The sequence below is a fragment of the Capra hircus genome, chromosome 10, assembly GCF_001704415.2.
Source record: "Capra hircus breed San Clemente chromosome 10, ASM170441v1, whole genome shotgun sequence".
In the NCBI taxonomy this organism is placed as follows: Eukaryota; Metazoa; Chordata; class Mammalia; order Artiodactyla; family Bovidae; genus Capra; species Capra hircus.
This window is the reverse complement of record NC_030817.1, coordinates 32,712,614-32,719,905: the sequence shown is the minus strand read 5'-3', so window position 1 is coordinate 32,719,905 and position 7,292 is coordinate 32,712,614.

The window sequence follows — 7,292 nt, the reverse complement described above, 5'->3', positions numbered from 1 at the left end:
TTTAACTTTTACTTTTTAATACACAAAAGTATACAAACAAATATAAAAAGCCCTCGAGTAGCTATCATCCAGATACAACAACACGCAAACCATGGCCAATCTGCCCCATCCACAAATTAATTCTACCCCCCGACACACACAAATTAATTCTGCCCTCCCATATTATTTTGCAGCAAATCTCAGGCATCATTTAATTTTATCCATAAATATTTCATCATGCAATTCCACAAGAGAATTTTTTGTAATAACATAGCCACAATACCATGATCACATCTAAAATGTTACAATTTCTTAACATCAAATTTCCAGTCATTGTTCCTGTAATTCCAATTTGTAACTTAAAGCAACCAGCCCAGATGGCAAAAGAACCTCTGTCAGATGAAGACTTGGAGAAGAGGGGTTCATGCATGTCTTGATAGAATATTCGAGGTAACATTTCTTCATATTGCCAAGTGATCTTGTCAGGCTGGGGATTTAAAGGACAGAAGGGAATGTAAAAATAAGCTTGGAAAACATATGCCATATGGACATTAGAGGATTACTCTTCCTCTTTTGGATATGAAATGACTAATTAACTATTTGCACCTAAAATGTGTGGGATCTTTTTCAGAAAATGGAATATATCTTTCCCTCACTAAGCATATTGATTAGAGACATAATCTAGACTGTCTGGGAATAGTTTTTCTGTAGCAGAATAAATCACACCCTTATAATAAAACACACCCTTTGATGTACTGTTTAATTTTAGATATATCTTGACACATTTATTTAAATATTTTGGCGCTGGATTTTTTTCCCTTTAGGCATGCCTGATGTCCACATTTATAATTTAGCTGTCATTTTTTTTCTCAAAAGGTTGTGTGAGGCAATTGGAATAATCAATCCCAAGTTTTGTCATTTATGAGCAGTATGACCTTATACAAGTTATTTAACTTCTCTGAGCAAGAATTTTGTTGCCATTTGTTGGCCATTAAGGATTTGTGATGATTAAATGAAATGATGAATCTAGCATTATGCCTGCATGAAGAAATCATAGCTATCATTAACAAAAGATGATTTTTCTATAATAAAAGTGTGCTGCTGCTAAGTCGCTTCAGTCATGTCCGACTCTGTGCAACCCCACAGACAGCAGCCCACCAGGCTCCCCCATCCTTGGGATTCTCCAGGCAAGAACACTGGAGTGGGTTGCCATTTCCTTCTCCAATGCATGAAAGTGAAAAGTGAAAGTGAAGTCGCTCAGTCGTGTCCGACTCTTAGCGACCACATGGACTGCAGCCTACCAGGATCCTCCATCCATGGGATTTTCCAGGCAAGAGTACTGGAGTGGGGTGCCATCACTTTCTCCAAATAAAAGTGTATAATTTATCAAAAGTTCCCCCAATGACAGTTTTTCTTTAGATGTATTATTTCTTACTGATGCTTCAACAAAACCATACTGTTACTACACACGATCAGATAGCTAAGAAATACTTTACATTGTCTTGACTGTAAAAAATGGCTTACAGGAATAGAATTGTAACTGATAGACACTCTTAAATCATTCTATTTTGAACCTACTTTTTAAAAATCAGTTCAATCCAACCATCTTTATCTATTCTATCCTCTCAGAATAAAATACCAAACTTTTCTGTTTGAAACTAACAGACAAAAATAATCAGAAAAGACCAAAAAAGTCTCATTCTCTCATTTTAGAGACAATGCCCTCAAAATTTCAAGTCCTAGGTTTGATTCCAAACTGGACCCTGGCCTGAACTATGCCTGAGGGAAAACCAGAAAACTTCCATTTTTTTTTCCATCCATTTGTAGGCATAGAATGAAAATCATTTATAATAGAATATTAATGAAATATGTTGCTAGTTCAGCAAACATACTTTTATGCTCAATGTATGGTTTATTAAAATCTGTGTTAAATACTTAAGCCAGTTGTCTCTGCCTCTACAGGTTTAAATATGCTTTGGGCAACCGATTTTGTGATTGATGGTTTAAGATCTTGCCATACCTCATAGTTAGCAGTAAATCTTCATTATGTAGTTCCTCAGAAATGAAAAGTATGATAAATCAGCCCAAATGTGTACTGACCTTAACACAGTTCCTGGTGCTATTCTCTAGTGAATTGCTTCCCTTTAGTAAAAGGGGACATACCACCATCATTCCAGCCTATTATAAGCTCTGATTCATTACTTGAAGTTTTATTACAATGTGTCATGAGTGTTCATGATATGTGGCATGAGATATTCGTTGAGAGGTCAGCTTCAAAAGCGCTACTGTGGTCAATCATGTAGATGGATAGCTGCATGCTGAGTCTAGAACAGTTTTCTATGTCCTTTGCTAACCAGCTACACGGTGAGCTGGCTGGCAGCAGTTCAGGGGGCTACTTTTCCATGCTACTGTTGCCTGTGTGCTCAGGGGCTCAGTTGTGTGTGACTCTTGGTAACCCCATAGACTGTAGCCCACCAGGCTCCTCTGTCATGAGATTTCCCAGGCAAGAATACTGGAATGGGTTACCATCTCCTTCTCCAGGGGATCTTCCAGACCCAGGGATCAAAGCCAAGCCTTCTGCATTGGCAGGCAGATTCTTTACCACTGAGTAACCTAGGAAGCCCCAATGCCACTGTTATCCATTCAAAAAATGAATGAGGCCCAGGCCTGCTCCACAGTCAATTCTATACCTGGTGGTTGTCTACAAACCCCCCGCTGTCTGGGTGGAGGCACAGTAAATAAGAGATCACTTTACAGTAATAAGTGTTAGTCACTTATCAAATATTTATCCAGAACCTCCTATATGCCAGGCGCTCTGTTAGGTCACTAGGGACACAATAGTAACCTGAGCAGATAAAAAATATTTTAATGTGCTGTAATGTGCATAGGATGCCATGAAGGCCCAGATAAGAGGATCTAAATATGCTAATAAACTTGAGGTCAGGGAAAGTTTTTCAGGGGAGGTGATACCTCAGCAGAGTTTGGAAAGATTAAAAAGAGGTCAGATAAAGAAAGCATTCCAGGCGCACTATGAGAGGTGTGAAGCAGTAGGATACATTTGGGAAACTGGCAGGTTGGTATATAGCTGCTGCCTTATCTGAAAGACAGCAGAAGTCAAGCAGGGACTTCACTGGTGGTTCAGTGGCTAAGACTCTGCACTCTCAATGCAGGGAGCCTGAGTTCAATCCCTGGTCGGGGAACTAGATCCCACATACTGCAACTAAAGATCCAGTATGCCACAATGAAGACTGAGGATCCCACATGCCACAACAATGCCCCAGCACAGCCAAATAAATAAATCAATGATTTAAAAGGAAGAAAAAATAAAAACTTGAAGCAAAAAGTGTCATGACTGCATTCACATGTGAGAGTGCTCATTCTGCCTGAAATACAGAAAATGGACTGTGGAGAGGATGCAGAGGTCATTTAAGCAGCTAGAGTCATGACCTGATTGCAGAGCAGGAGTGGAGCAGACTAGGTTTATACTAAACTTACTGCGGGACTCTGCAACTGATTAGGATAGGAAAAGACTGAACGACAGGTGACTAGGACACAGGTTTCTGGCTATAAATGCAGTCACTTGAGATATTGGTGCTGGTGAAAACTCTTGTTCATCAACTAAAAACTGAAGCGCTTTTCTAATGTACTCAAGAAGCCTAAAGGTTAGGCCACCTTACCAGCCACTCTAGACCCAGAACTGGCCTCCGGGTTAAAGCCAGTGAGTTATTCCTGGAGACAGAAGTGATCATCAGCTTTCAGGAGGGTTTTGATGATGAAGAATGAACAGTTTGTTAACATGGGTTCATGAGTTAGTTATTGTTTTCATTTTGGTGACATAACCTGCAGAAGTAGTTGAAAAAGAGGTTAAAAATAAAGCTACATTATGAGAGCTGCAATTATGATCACGTCTTGTACTTTAGAAAAGATTAATTAGGAGGCACTAATAAAACTGGAACTATCAAGTCTCTCTGATAATGTAACTTAATGGTTGATTAAATCAGAATATTATTTTTCTAACACAGTGCTTGAGAAAACAGCTTCAAACTGTGATCAATGCCTTATTTCAATTTTATTCTTAATAAATAATTACATCTTTTCCCAATGGATAACATTTTAAAGGTAATTTGTCACATATACATGATAATTCTCTAATTAACAGTCATCATTTATCTCCTATACTGGGTGTGCTCAGTCGTGTCCAACTCTTTTGCAACCCCATGGACTGTAGCCTGTCAGGCTCCTCTGTTCATGGGATTATGTCAGCAAGAATACTGAAGTTGTTTGCCATTTCCTCCTCCTCCAGGGGATCTTCCAGACCCCAGGGATTGAACCCACACGTCCTGCATCTCCTGCATTTGCAGGCAGATTTTTTTTTACCACTTGAGCCAGTTAGGAAGCCCCATTTCTCTTATGGACTCTTGTAATAGCTTGCAAATTGGTTTCTCATCACCAGTCTCAGTCCCCTCCGTTTCACCCTAGTCTACCCCACGTCACAATAAATGAACACAAACTGATTAAATTGAACACAAACTTGACATTGTCTTTCCCGTACATATTTTGAACAGTGACTAATAACTGTAGTATAAAGTCAAAACTCCCCAGAATATTAGTAAAGGGCTTAATGATTTGGGTCCATCACTTCTTGTCAATTGACAGCATAAGATCCTACATGCTGCAGAGTGTGGCCAAAGGGGGGGGAAAGTGATTCTTGTAGCATTTTCCCTTTTCTTTTTAAAACTTTACATGTATTAGCAAATGTATTTTAGTATCTTGTAGATCCCCAGTCATGAGTTTTCTATTCATCACTGGAACCATCTGAGGAGGTAATTCTCATCACAGATGGACATTAAAGTCTTATATTAGGTTGAGTTCAGACTCGAAAAACTTTCATATCACTTCAGATACTAAGACTGTATAATTCTATGATAAAATATAATTCTTTGAAATAATATAAAACTGCATTATAATCTAGCTATATAGTTTTGGCCTGGAGTCAGACAGTTTGGGTTCAAATTCCTGCTCTATCACTAACTGGTTGAAAGGCCCTGGGCATGTGATTTAATATCTTTTGGCTTCAGTATCCTCATTTGTAAGATGGAGAAAGTTATTGTGGAGAAGGGCATGGCAACCCACTTCAGTATTCTTGCCTGGAGAATGCTATGGACAGAGGAGTCAGTGGACTACAGACCATGGGATCACAAATAGTTGGACACGAATGAAGCACCCTGAGCACATAAAGCTATTGTGAGAATCAATGGGATTACATACAACAAATAGAGCTAGCAAATAGAACTCAACAAATATTAGCTCTAGGTATATGCAGGAGAGTGAAAGAGGTTATTAAAAGAGACAGTATACAATAAGAAGAAAAGAAGTCTGAGGGAAGGGTATGGAAGAGAACATTTAGCTGTTGGGCAAAATGTTGCCCGACCCCAAATGGGTTGCACAGTATTCCCCTCAAATTATTTTCCACTGGAAAACTTAAAATGTGATATTATTTGGAAATAGAATCTTTGTGGATAAAATCAAGTTAAAATGACATCATACTGGTTTAGGATCAGGGCCCTAATCCAACTGACCAGAGGGAAATTTGGACTCAGAGAATGACAAGAAGGAAAATGTGAAAACACTGGGAAGAGAATGTTGCATGAAGACAGAGACACAAGAAGACCAGGTGACAACAGAGACAGAGATTGGAGTGATGCATCTACCAACAAAGGGAGACCAAGGGCTGCCAGCACCCACCAGAAGCTAGAGAGCCTTCACAGAGAGCACGACCTTTCTGACACCTCAGTCTCAAACATCTAGCCTCTACAACTATAAGAGGATACATCTGTATGGTTTAACCTTTACTCTTGGTTGTGCCACAGGGTATATGGGGTCTTACTTCCCTGACCAGGGATAGAACCTATGCCCTCTGCAGTGGAAGTGTGGCATCCTAACCATTGGACTGCCAGGGAAGTCCCCACTTCTATTGTTTCAAGCCAAACAATGTGTTGTACTTGCATCCCTAGAAAATGTTGTAATGGCATCTCTAAAAAACTAATACAGTTGATGAGCAGTCAGGGAAAACAGAATGTCAGCAGATCTTCTCAAACACCTTGAGAAGTGGCAGAACAGTTTACAAGATAAGAAAATGGATGATCAAAAGTATTAGACTCTTGACAGAAACAGAACTTAAAATCCAAGAGAGGAGTCCTGTTCAAACACTCTGACTCTAGTGAGCAAAATGCTTCATTCTTTCTCTTTTTGAAGTTTCCTGCCTCATCACAACTCCAACTACATCCTGTTACCTCCAGCAACTCACTTTCAGAAAGACCACTGATTAGTGAATTCTACTGTCACACTGTACAAGCTTATGCACTGTATGTAGCCTTCACTCTTATAGAAAGAACGTATCCCTCAGTAGGGAGGCTCAGGCATCTACAGTAAGAAAGACACACTGGGGAAAAACAGAAAACAGATCATTTCTCTTTCTATAGTCAGAGAGACAAGGCAGCAACCTACACCACTGACTCCAGTTTTCATGGGCAATTTCAGCAGAAAGAACAGAGCAGTGACATGACAAAGTTATCAGAAGTCCGAATCATACTTCTACTGTGTATTCATACTGGCACAGAGGCTTCCCAGGTGGCGCCAGTGGTTAAGAATCCGCAGGTCAATGCAGGAGAACTAATAGACCCGGGTCTGATCCCTCGGTCAGGAAGATCCCCTGGAGAAAGAAATGGCAACCTACTCCAGCATTCTTTCCTGGAGAATCCCATGGACAGAGGAGCCTGAGAGGGGGCTACAGTTCATAATACTGCAAAGAGTGGAACACGACTGAAGCTACTTAGCATGAATGGGCACAGAAAGATAGTTCACTAACTTTTCTCAGTTTAAAACAGGACCCTTGGTTCAACGTTCCTTCCATTAAACCCTCTTGATAGTATTGTAGATGCTATTGTTTTTTAAGATTAAAATGACCTTTCAGCCGAATGACTACCAAATAAAAATTTGTCTTTACTTGTTCTTCTCTAAGGGATAAGTAGCACAGGGTTTGAAATCAGAAAGTCTTCGGGTCCAGTCCTGGCTTTAGATGGGGCACTGGGAACATTCGGTTCGAACAGGCAAGGAATTAACCAGCTTTCTGTGTTTCTTGCAAAGAATAAGTGATAGGCAAAACACCTGGCAAAGCAATTTCGTCCCAAGAAGGCACGAATCAAAGCTTCTGGGGTCGTGTCTTCCCTAAGAGAGCGCGGCAATGGATACGTTCTAACACCCAAGCCACAAAATCGCTCCTAAGACCCTTCCCCCAAGGGGCGGTCCGGAGG